Source organism: Lepeophtheirus salmonis, chromosome 2 (assembly GCF_016086655.4).
Source record: "Lepeophtheirus salmonis chromosome 2, UVic_Lsal_1.4, whole genome shotgun sequence".
NCBI classification, from domain to species: Eukaryota; Metazoa; Arthropoda; class Copepoda; order Siphonostomatoida; family Caligidae; genus Lepeophtheirus; species Lepeophtheirus salmonis.
In genome coordinates this window covers 8,901,737-8,915,117 of record NC_052132.2, presented here as the reverse complement: position 1 = coordinate 8,915,117, position 13,381 = coordinate 8,901,737, and the positions used below count along the sequence as shown (strand labels likewise).

At 29.3% G+C, this 13,381-nt stretch overlaps 1 protein-coding gene across 3 annotated transcripts in view; it reads right to left on the bottom strand.

Annotated features, from left to right (window-relative positions):
- Positions 1 to 13,381, bottom strand: part of LOC121132502 (neural cell adhesion molecule 2) — a 295,780-nt gene that overhangs the window by 111,331 nt on the left and 171,068 nt on the right. The window lies entirely within an intron of this gene.

Genomic DNA, 13,381 nt, shown 5'->3' with positions numbered 1-13,381 from the left:
ATTAATAAAACGTATGTAAAAGTGTTTATTGTAGTTAAATAGTGTTTTTAATGATTCTGCAACGACACACTTCTTTAGACAATTATAACTTAATCATAAAGCATAGTGATTAGGAATATCATAGCTTACATTATAGAAAATTTTTCTATATTCTAAAGGTAAAATAAAAAAATTTTCATTGAAGATCATTCCAATTTGATTGAGATGAAACACAAGTTATTTATGCTCGTATTAATTCATATCAATTAATGATAGTTTTAAATATATCTTAATTAAAATGATATTATTAAAAAGTATATTTAATCAGCTTTAAATCGTTATCTAGAGCTCTGAATGATGTTTCGATATGAAAGAATTACCAGCAATTAATATTCAAGTATATTTTATAAAACATAAATTATACTGAGCCTAAAGTGAGCGTATTTTTTTTTTTGTTTTTTTTCCTATTCCAGTTGTTTGAATATCAAAACCAATAATTAATTTATCGAAATACATGTCAATAAAAGTGCTTATTGCAATTCTGATTTGTTTGGTTATTAATACATTATCGTTTTTGTTTTAATGAAACTCCCCTTATGTGAAGTAAAAGCAAACTCCTAATTTTTTTGTTTACTTTTTATTCTAAGACGAGTTCTTTACTGGGCTATTTTTATATATGTTCCTCTAATTGATCAATGGAGTGCACTGATCAAGTATGAGTAAACCTTATATAGTATTAAATTTACTACATCGGACCAAGGAATCTTCTTTGAATTCCATAAACATAATAACATAATTTCCTTCACTAAGAATGGCCAGGCTTGTACCTACGCACATTGAGTTCAAGAGAATAATTTCTCCTGAGTACATTGTCTATTGAACTAGTGCATCAAAACTGAAGAAATTACGGTGCTGGCGTCGAGGATTTTGGAGTTAGAAGAGAAAAACATGAATATTCATATTAGGCCAACATGAGATTTTCAGAAAAATCGACAATTTGGTAGATCCTTTTCTACATTTTTAAAAAGCTATTAGTAAGAAGCATGGGCAAATTAAAAATATACCTTGAGGTGGTGAAATGCCATTGAAGTTATTGTGTCTATTTGACATTAATTTCCTGAGAAAATCTATGAAATATGGACTATTAAACGATTTTTGTAAGAAAACTCAAAATCATCCGTTTGAGGAATTGAAATTAATTTAATAAATTTTTATTTTTTTTCATTTTTTTATTTAACTTATTTTAAGTTTAGTATAGAATTTGTTTAACTAATTCTTACTAATTTCATAATTCAGATTTGAATTTGGCATAAAATTATAATAAATTAATAATAATTGGCCAATTATTAGATATTTTATAAAAATAACAAAAAACTGTATTTTTTTTTACGGAGATTGTTGATTAAACTTTCTATCATTAATAACACTATCCAACAAAATCATACTTTTTTTAAGGTACAAGAACAGCATGTCTCAATTGGATAACCTTTGATTCTTTGATTCCAAATATGCCCTCATTTATTATCTACAAGCCTCGTGGCCTTCAGATAAATGCCATAATTTTTTTCTATTTTAAGATTCAAAGCTGTTTTAAGCCCTTGATGTTAAAGATAGATATACATTATATGTACATATTTAAAGCCTAATGTTAAAAAATTCTGAAACATTTTTTAAAAATGTATGTATCGTGCGTATAAGTCGAGTTATGATTGTTTAAAGTTGAAAATAGGGCTTTTTATTTAGAGGCTCAAAGCTTCAAGACGAATATATTCAAAAAGTTTAAAAGTATCTCATTGGTTAGCTGAAAGTATGCACTTTAATTTAAAAAGAAGAGATAACCCAAAAACGGTCTATATCGTTGTCAATTTGAGATAAGGCTACGACAATATTTCAATAATAAAACTCATTTTTTAGTTGATCTCATAAGAAAAATCCATAAATTTATACTTCCCTACCTGGTAGAGAGAGAGAAACAAAGAGAAAGTGGAAGAGAGAGAAATAAACTTAGCACGAAAGCTTTGAAGTGAAATACAGGACTCTTGGCTTTTGAGATTAGGATCCTGAATTATGGATCGGGTTTCGTCAATAGAGGAGAGTGCATTAGTGGGGAGGAATCCCTGGTAACCAGAATCCCGGCTGAAATACCCCTGACCAATAGGATTTTATTTTGTGAGGATCTGCTCCAGACTCTGTCGATAGTCCGTCTCATGGAATCCGTCACTCAATATGGATCTGCAACGAGTCATCTTGTGTCTATGGAGCTTTAAATAAGGATGGATGAATTGTATAACTCAAACAAGTGAATTTTAGAGTCGACGTAAAATGGTAAATCTATTTTCTGTGTTTTAAAGATGGATTTGTGTTGATAGATAGAGGTGTGCTGCGGAAATTGTAACTAACATCTCCAAGATTTTCTGGGAAAAAGTCTATATGTGAACTAAGGAAATGTATTTTTAACCTCATGTTGCAACCCAAAGCCATGTAAGATGCTAAAAGATCTTTAACGAGTTCTTTGTAGTTGAGGGCCTTTACATTCCTTAAAAACTGATTACAAACTTTTATAAATGACAACCATGCTGCACGCTCTAAGATTTAAAGTTTTTCTTCAAATTCTCTACTGGTAATTATTTTTTTTATCCTTGGCCCAACAAAAATACCTACTTTGATTTATGCATTGCTATTTTTAGGAAACTTTTCTTTCAGATATGCAAATCCTTCTCCATTCTTGTCAAAAGCTTTCACAATTTTTTTCATTAAAGCTAATTTAATATGAAGTGGGGGAAGAAAAATCTTTTTTGGATCAACGAGAAAATCTTTTTACATTTTTCTTCCCTGGAGTTAAAACTCTTTTAGGTCACTTTTTATTTATATAATGGTTGCTCCTATCCCGTTTATTCAATTCACACAAACACAGCAATATTTAGTATAGCCAAGTTGCATACCAAGTAAAAGTGCTTTAACTTTTAAGTCTCTAAAGATTGACCATTCATTTTCAATGTATTTTTTTTTTAAAATTAGCCTCATACTTTCATGGGTTTCTTTCATGGCCACTGCATGCAAAGGAGGAAAAGATAGAAGTATATTGCCGTTGTGCAGTAGTACAGCTTTGAGGCGTGTCTTAGAAGAGTCAATAAATAAACGCCATTCATTTATTTTATAATCAAGGCAAAGCTCCTTCATTAAGGAATTAATGGCATTACAATAAACAATGTGGTCATGAAACGTCAATTCACCCCAAATAAAAGAAAAAATCATCCGTATTATTTTAGCAGTTTATTTGAATGTTAACTATTGTACTTTAAAGAAATTATATAAACTTCTTCTTCGCCAGCATATAAGCCTAGCGCCATTTTTGAAATTTTGATTTTATCACATTTTAAAGAATGGCGGCATTTGCTTTCAGTGGTATAAGTAAACTACAATATTTAATATACTTTAACCATGATATATTGTGTTTTTGGTATTTTTCTCAGAAGGTATAATTTTATAAGGATCAAAGTTTTGAAAAATTAAAGTAAATTTGTGCAAAAATGTTAATATGACATGTTCCCTGACTGCAATATTATAATTTATAATCATTTACATATGTCTTTAAGTAAATATATAAGTGGATGTCAAAGTTACTTGACAATTAATAATATTCATGTCCGATTGAGTTATTATTGGTAATCTGAAAGGATCATGGTATAGCATAACTATCGTATTTGATATTATTTAAACTCTTATTGATTCGAATATTAACAAAATTTGTTTAGGAGTAACTTTTTCTAATACAGACACAATAATTTACTCCTTAAGTCACTTCAGAATTAAGGAATATGAAGTAAAATAATTCGGATTATAGTAACTTTTACTAATTTATGGACGTAGATGCTATTTAGGATATATATTTAGAACAAACGAATTCACAACTTCTGAACAAAGATGCATCGACAAATTATTGCCAAGAAATTCAGAATGACGAAAATATTGACAGGGTAAACTCTCAAGAAAAGTTGGTTTTGGTTTTAACCAAATTCAATTTTAAACCAACTTTTGTATGTATTTTTTAAGCACTCAAAAAAAAAAAATTTTTAATTTTTTTATCTTTTGAGTATCCAAAGTATTTCGTTGGGCTACAATTTGTTTTTTTCAAAATAAAAAATAAGGATTATATTTTTGTGTATCACTTGAGAAAAATTACTTTAATGAAACTTTTTTATTCAACAACATTACTTTAAAATTCGAACTTCGAAAATTCAGCAACATAACTTTAAAATTCAAACTTCTGAATCTCTTTACAAATAGAGGATGTCGTAAAAACAGTCATTTTAAAATAGCTATAGAGGTCAAAAAACACCCTTAGAAGCCTGAAACTTTACATAAATAACTTTTCATTAAAATACAACAAAAAATCAAATCAACAAATCACTCCAAAAATTGGATAACCTAGAACACACCCTAAAATAAAAATTTAGTAGAAGTTGACCTTATACATGACCTTAAATCTATTTTTCATAAACTTATAATGTAATAAAACTATTTTTTGAAGGATAAAAAGGATTTAATGATTGTGATTAAAAAATACACATACATTGGTGAAAAAGGAATTTTTGGGGTAGGGGGTCGTGTGTTTGCACATACTTTTTTTTTCTAGGGTACTTAAAATATGCTATTGCATCCAAAAGGTTGGGCTCAAATTTAATTTATTAATTAACAAAAAACCCTATTTTAAATGAGTCCGTAACCTACCTCCCCTCCATACAGTTACTATTGTCGTTACAGTATACCGAGCAATACTAGTACATTGTATATAGTCATAAATACATTGTAGTTGACCAAGTTAGTGAGTATACCAAGTGGTCCATTAAAATATGAGCTATTGGAATTTTAAATTTTAACCAAATTTAATAAATGCCTTAACATTGTAATTGCCCTTTGATTAGTCGTTCGAAAAAAAAAAACTAACACATGCTATTTTAATATTATACTAATAGATTTATTATGTGTAGCTCTGGTTAGATACAATAAATATTATTCAGTAATAATCATATTTATACTAATTTGATTAATGAGGTCCGGCGTAACGGATTCTACAAGTATTATACCTACCGCTTAATTTCTTAAAATTGCTCTTTTGTTATTTATTAATCATTATTTGTCTACAAAAAAGGTTATCCAAAAAAATCATCCTCAGAAAGTTTGTCAACATGTTATAATATTAATTTATAATATGGTTTGCTTAATTTTATGCGAATAGTATAAGCATATTCTTAAAATTCTAAGAATTTTAAAACAATAAATTAATATTAAATTAATCCGATAAAAAATGTGGTTTATGAATAGTGAATGGATACTGACGATAATTTATTAATAGAATAGGTATACATTTAGCATTAAGTAATATACATAGAACTACTAAAAGAAAATGAATAACACGTAGTCTATATAAAATAAACAGGCTCGTATTTAGCGTTCAAGTCCTGTTGTAAAAGATGTCTTTGATTTTAAGGGGGAAAAAAGAGTACAATGAGAAGGCAGGAACAACTGAATTAAGGCTCTCATTAATATCAGCTGCCTGTTATAGGATTTTGGGGAGATCAATAATTACTGCTTTAAGAGAAGAACCTATTACATTTAAAAAAGCATTAGTGGAATGAAACTTATCTCACTTTTTTTATTATTTAATTTTAAAACTATTTATACCAAAGATAGGAAAAAATTCTTACTTCATGCCAATTTATTAAATATTGAGCAAAAAAGAAAAGAAAGCTCACGCAACAACTGTATTTCCTTTTCAAACATTTCAACTCTTCGGTTATCAACAACTGTATACGAGTAAAAATAAAGTGTTAAAATTAATTTGGATTTTTCCCATCTTTTGGTTTATGCTTAAGTTTGTATTTATGTTGTCGCACTATACATATATATAGCATTATAATTTTCTTTAAAAAATAATTATGACGGATATCATAATATTAAAATGAAACAATATGTTATATAAGAGTAATAAATCTTATAATTTTTTTATATATATTTTGATTAACCATCTGGACAGTTGTGCACTTCGAAAAACATATGTTTTGTAAATTTATACTCTTGTGTCGGAAAAGTATATATATAGTTCATATGTGTGTATAGTTTCTATGACATAATGCTCAAGTCTTTAAGCTTTATAAAATATCATATATCATCAAGAAAATGTTATTGATATGTTAAGTTGAATATTATATATGAAAATTTTTATATTAGTTCCTTTAAGATATGAATATGTATTAGTATATTTTTAAATTGTAATGGTTGTGGAATGTTATCTTAAAAAGAAAACGAATGTAAGCATGGTAACCATGACAATTGGAAGAATGTTTCAGAGAAATGCAACTAGGTTGTCATGACGTTTCATTGAATTAGCTGCGATAAGCTATGAGATGAATGATATAAGCATAATTTTCACTCGGTATTTAGGAAGGATAAACGAAATATTTACTCTGGATTCCAACAGGGACCTACAGTTGTTTTTATTTGTTTGTTTTTTTCAACTGTCTTAAAAACTTTTATTTTTCAAAATATTATCATAAATATGCATTTATATTAAGAAGCATCATTGCCATTTAAATCCATTATATTGATAAGTTATATCCAGACTATAGTAAAATATTGATGTGTTGAGTCTGAGGATTAAGTATGCAAACATTCACAAATAGATATTGTTTTTAACTATAGAAGCATTTTTTTTTTTAAACAAAACAATCTTAAAAAGAAAACGAAAAAAGGAAGGCAAGAAAAAAAAAACAACAACAACCACCTCACCTATAATGCATAATAATAATAAAAAATAGTATCTGACAAATTACTAAGTAAATATCTAATTAGAAATACATTCACAACACGCGGATAAAAAGCGAAATTCATTAAGAGCATCGTAGGCTATATTTTTGTGAAGTTTAATGTTTTCATTATTAGACCTTTCAATCATGTTTTGCAATTTTGCAATGGGTTTGGATCCAATTCTGAACAGAAGAGCCATGTCGTTAAACCCATAAATTTTTCCTCTTGAATGGGCCCTCTCCCTAGGTAGGGAGTGAGTCGTTTAGCCATTATAACCCATATTCCTTCTACATATTCACAGTCACAAAATACATGGGCGAGCGTTTTTTTAATTGCAGTCTTTGCAAGGGGTGTCTTTCTCTCTATATAATACACTCCAAAGGCGCCCCGGTATCTCAGGTAGGACTGCTAAGGAGTGAGATACAATTAATGCAATTCTACCACTGTGTCACCTTCGATATCAATGATTGATTTTGCGTTGAAAATTATGTTTTTAATTGCATTTTAATATAATTATGGAAATCCTATATTTTTCATGTAACTCAATAGGAACGAATGCTCTATAGAATGGAAAGCTTTTTTAAAATCCAAGGAGCTAAAAGCAAAACTTTGGGGTCTCCGCTTCGATAATTCAACAATCGATTGGAGAGACATAACTACATTTTCCGTTTGCCTGTCCTTTCTAAAGCCAAACGGAGTATCAGGGAGCACTCTTTCCATTACTGATTTCATACGCTTTGTCAGACATCCTTTGTAAATTTTTTATTCTATTTCCGAAAAAGTTACTGCCCTCCACTTTTCTATTTTTGTACATCTTTACCTTTCTTAGGAAAAAGAGTTATGATTCCCTCTTTTGCTCTTCGTTCAGGTCCATTTCCGAAAAAGTATTAATTATATAATTCAGCTAGGAATTTGATTATTTCTGGTACCCCTTTGTAGAACTCAGGAGTAAGTCCTGAAGGTCCTAGTGCTTTATATCTTATTTAAAGCCTTCCTAATATTCCCTCCAGCTTCTAAGTCCTGTTTAATCATTTCTACACCTTTTTAGAACGTCATATTCTTCTATGAATTTCTTATTTAGCGTCCCTCTATTAGTCTTTTTTGTGTAGTTCTCCTTCTTAAATATGGCTTCGAGGAAGAAATGATCCGACAGTCTGTTTGATGATATTCTATACATTTTTATCTTTAACCCCAAGATTGGTTCTGATATATACTTTTTGTTGAGTTTTTGGCGTTTTCTCTTTCAAATGTTTTCTTGTAGTTATTCGTAATATCTGCTATATCCATCATTTTATTTGTACTTTTCCATTTACTTAGATACCCACTGTTTTTTGCTAGGAACCTTCTATCACCCGACGGTATGTAAAAGCCCATAATGTAAATTGGGTTTCTTATTCCGTTTAATGCTATTGTAACCAAATTACCATCCTCCCCTCTTCCTATATAATATGCATCAAAATCTCTCAAGGTCAATATCACAACACCCTTCGAAGGATATCCATATTGTGTTGTAACTGTACTGGAGTAACATACGCTATATTTCTCACACAAAAAAATTCCATTTACAATCACTTCTTATTCTCATATCCGCTAGGTACACTACATCAGGATAATTTTGTAAATTTAAGTATTTAAGCAATCTCCCTTTTTTTGAGGGGGAAGATTGCCCGTTTATGTTCATCTCTATTAGTCTGATAGGCATGAAATATTTTATTTTTTTTACTTTTCCCACTCCTCCTCTCTGTACTTGATGAATTTTGTTATTTTCGTTTCTTCTCTCCCTCATTTGCCTGAGACCCATAAATAATCTCTGAATCATATTCATGCAACGCATTTTCCACTATGTCCAATATATTATCTTTTTGGACTTGCTTATACCTTTTACCGTTCTCTACAATATTTTCTGGGATGGAGGGCTGTTTTTCTGAGTTGTCATCCTCCATAAAGATGACTGATGTATTCATTTCTTTCCCTTCCACTGGAGTAGGTACATTGTTTTTTTCTTGCTCCCGTTTCTTTTCACTAACTACCTTTTTTGTAATTGGGATCCATTTTCCATTAGCATCTTTTCTATTCATTCTTCTCCCTGGCCATCTTCTATATTCTGGAGGACTTTTTTTAATTATTATTGCATTATTTTGCAATATGCCCGAACTTGAAGCTTGAGCTACATTGCTTTGCTCTTCCTCTAAAATATATTGGCCTAATGTGCAAACCAATTTGAAGGAACCAGGGTACATTTTTAGGGTTACCCACAACCCTTACGGAGGCATGAGGGGTAGAAGTTGTTACTCTTTCCCTTATCTCTGTAGGCCAATCCTTGACCATTTCAGCTCTTGACGCTTCAAATCTATCCTCCAATCTTTGAGCTGCTTTTGAGTAGGACTCAACTTTTGCAAATAGGCCACCACAGTGTTTGGTTAAATTATGGCTTATCATCCATTTTACTTCTGGTACTCTAATCTCGAATGGAATTGGCTCATTTTTTGCCTTCATCGACTTTAGGGAGGATTTCATCTTTTAGTATCCTTCTGACAGAAGTAAAGAGGGACCTGTGTGGTAATCTTAGACACATTGATTCAAGATCCCGGTGGCTCATTTTCAAAACTTATGTCCAAAGGGTAGCTGCATTGCTATAGCTCATTTCGTTGTGAGTCCTGGTCCTCCTCTTGTGGGTTTCTGTTTTCCAAAATGAAAGGATTCCATTCAGGAATACTCTTCTCATTGACTTTCATTTAACTTAATTTATCCATTTCGTTAGATACTTCTTCCACTTCTCGTGAATTTTCCAACAATGTGCCTGTATTGATATCTCCAACATTGCTGCTGGATATTTGTACATTGCATTTACGGTTAGATACATCGGTTGTTAATTGAGTTTTGTCCACTTTCTCTGCGAACCCCGAGTAGTCCGGTTTCTTCTTGAAGAATTGTTCCATCACGGACTGATGGCTTTGCAGTAATGGTTTTCTTAATTTTTTATTCAAGTTGACTCGGACGTTGTAATACCCCCATCGGAGTGGGTTTCTGCTTCCATGCAGATGTTGGGACGTCTAAATCTTATCTTTTGAAAAAGTTCAGGTGATTTGTTTTTTCATTTACTTTTCTACTCCTACAGTTTAACTCCTCGACAAATCATCAGCGTGACTTTCCGTCATTTATGAGCACAGGCGTTCTATACTAGTTTTAAAATTTGCCCGGAACAATATTTTACTATGTTTATGATAGACAGCAAATTTGCCATTGCCAAAGCAAATGCTTACTTATTTTTTCCGATTTTTTCACCACAGTGAGGTAGATTCAGTGGTATTAGAGAAACGTAGAACAGTTAATTCTGAATAGTACATGACCATTTATCTACCAGAAATCTTCTGAAAAATGCAAAAAAACAGAAGAAGATTCATATCATTCTTCATCATTAAAATGCAAGTACTCACACTTTTACTCATCCCCATAAATCCCTGGCAGTCTCAAATAACATTTTTCTACTACCATATATTAAAAATAAGTTACGTAGTCACTGTTTTCATCATCAATAGAAGCCACTGATGCATTCAAAACATATGTTACCTCAATCATAATGGAAAAACTGCTCCGAGAACTGATACAAACTTATAAAAAGTGCATTGATCTTCATGTATAATATATGAAAAGTAATAAAGCCAATTTTGCTACTAACTTTTTTTTTTTCATTATTAGGGCAAAACTATAAATAGTAATCTACATATTATTAGAAAAGGGTTTTGTGATTTATAAAACTTGGTTGTTTAGGCCTGCAATGTGGCAGGCATCAAGAATTTTGACATAATGCTCTATGGAATAGTTATCAAATATAATAAGACAAAAATATATCGATAAAAATAATGGATAGTTGGAAATTGACAGATCTGGAGATTATAAGTGCTTGAATCTAAAAAAAATAAACTCGATATATGTGATCAATTAAAAACAAACGGGAAGCCATGGATAAAAAGACATTCTATAAGAAAATATTGCATACCATAAATTTTAAAGACTTGACTTTTCCTTACATTGGTTCATTTACAGAACCCTTACAAATATTCTAACCTTATCATATATATGCATTAAAAAACACTAGAGGAGAATCAATGTTTTTTTTAGTATCCAGAACATTTTTTTTCTAAGTTTAAGTATACTGAAGGGATAAGTAGTCGAGTGCCAGAGATATTGTATGAGAGATAAAAAAATTTCATTAAAAGCAATTCCTTTTCTTTTTATCTATATTGGCCCATCAAGAGTATATTAATTTTATCATAATAAAAACACCCTTCCTGGGTGATATTTTAGATTTTGTAAATAACATTTGTATTATGCATGCATCTATGTTTTTTAGAAATAAAGTAAGAAGGAAGTTTTATATTGTGTAATTAAGAAAAGTTAAAGTAGAATAAAGTTATTTCTAGGTTTAAAAAATATATATTGATGTATCTACTGACATAAAAGAATGAATACTACAATAACCAAGAAGTTAATTATACAAAACTTCCCCAGAATTAAATATATTCTTTATAAAAATTAAGAAAATTGAACTCAAATGATCGCAATTCGATTATTAAATGTATAGATACATACATATATATATATTCAATCATTATCCAACGGGATAATTCAATTAATATCCATAAGTAAAAACACTCTACAATTATTTATTTTTTATGTGAATTTTTTTCATCTAAAAATAACAATATTTGTAAAGACAAATGTTCGAGTTCCCGCAAGGAAATAAAATAGATGAAAAATGATCATACAAAGATAAAATGTTCATTTCTTTGTTACTCATTTATGTATATGTAATAGTTGTTAAATCAAATGGAAATAATGTTGAAAGATAGTTATATTGATATTAAGGATTTTCCTCAATATAGAAATTAAATACAATGTTGACGAAGATTTTTTACATAAAGTAAATTATAACAATCATTTAACTAAATATTACATGTATACCTAATTTGTAAGTATACGTGTATACTATTAGTGATGTAATGGATCCTTAAATTGCAGCTCAAAATAAGGTGTACAATATCTCGTGTACACCTTATAAATCTACAGAATTAAATTTACAAATTTTGTATAATGACACCATCCAACAGTTTTTTTGTTTTTTTTTTGCGCACAAGTTGAAACCCACATTTAATATAGTTATTTAAATCGTAAATTTTCAACTTATACAAGTTTGGCCTATTAAGTTGTTTTTTGAAAAATCAAGTTTTTAGGGTATAACTACGATCCAGTGCCACATTTTTACATGAAAGAATTATATAAATGAAAAATATAAATTGAAAAAATCATTTCAGTATTTGAAAAATGAATTATTAATTACTTTATCTTGATAACAATTAATAAAAAAGGGACATAACCATCAAAAAAATTAAGTAAATGCAGGACATTACATAGAAGCTAATTTTTTTTTTCGTCATTTGCTTTATATCTTAGCTTTTTATATCTTTTCAAATCCTTAAAAAAGGTCGGTTTTGATTGATTTTTGAACAATTTAGTTTTAATATTCATTAAAAAAATTAAATTTAAAAATGTTGTGAAGTTGCATGAATAATATTGCAGTGGAAATGAATGGCTTTTGAGTATAATTAATTTATCATTTTTAATATAAATCATCTATAAACTTGTTTTAATTCCCTCGCACCTTAATTATTTTAGTATAAATTATAATAAGCGATTCAAATTTTTCCCCTAAAAATAATATATTAATCTTTATTTGTATTTTAGCTAACTCCAAGTTTTTGAGCAATCAAAAGAGTACTCACAATTTTCCTTAATAATTTGTAATTTTATTCAAGGGATTTAATTTTAAAAAATTGACATGACTCAACGTGTGAAGATATATATATATATTTGTATTTTGTTTAAATATACTTTTTACATTTTATATTAGAGTAGTCACAGAGGTGGTCAGTACTTCCGCCTTAACTATTTCCTTCTTGACATTTTGCATTAACCTTTTTTTCCAAATTATACCATATGGCATCATCAACTTCAAATTCGATTTCGGACGTATTGAAAATTTCGATGAGTCAAGTTAAAATTTAAATAGGTAAAGGGAATTTGTAATAGTGACATGTTACATCAGGTTTGTTGTTAGGGGTCCGCTATGGTTATATCATAGCTGATCAATTGCATATGATGTGTTCTTGAGGGAGTTTGTCGACACTGCTCTATTTACAAATGCAGATAACAACCAAGGTATACAGTATATTTGTATATATATTTATTATAATTGAATGTAAACATCGGATAGATGATATTAGAATTTCAAGTTTGCTCAGAATATCAATACTGTTTAGATTTTTTTGAAGTAGCATGACTCCATATGACATCTATGGGATTTTATAATGATTTTCAGTAAAATCCTATTTTTTACAATAGTTATGGGAATTCTTTTAAAACTAGTTATAAATCTTCATCAATTTACTTTCATCACTGATTCCTTTGAAGTTTTACAAGGTAATTGATTTAAACGGCTAATAAGTTTTCTTCATCTAAAAGAGAATGACAATATAAACTCCAGAAATGATTATGAGTAAAAAAAAACTTTTCAAAGTTAGACAATTCATTGACT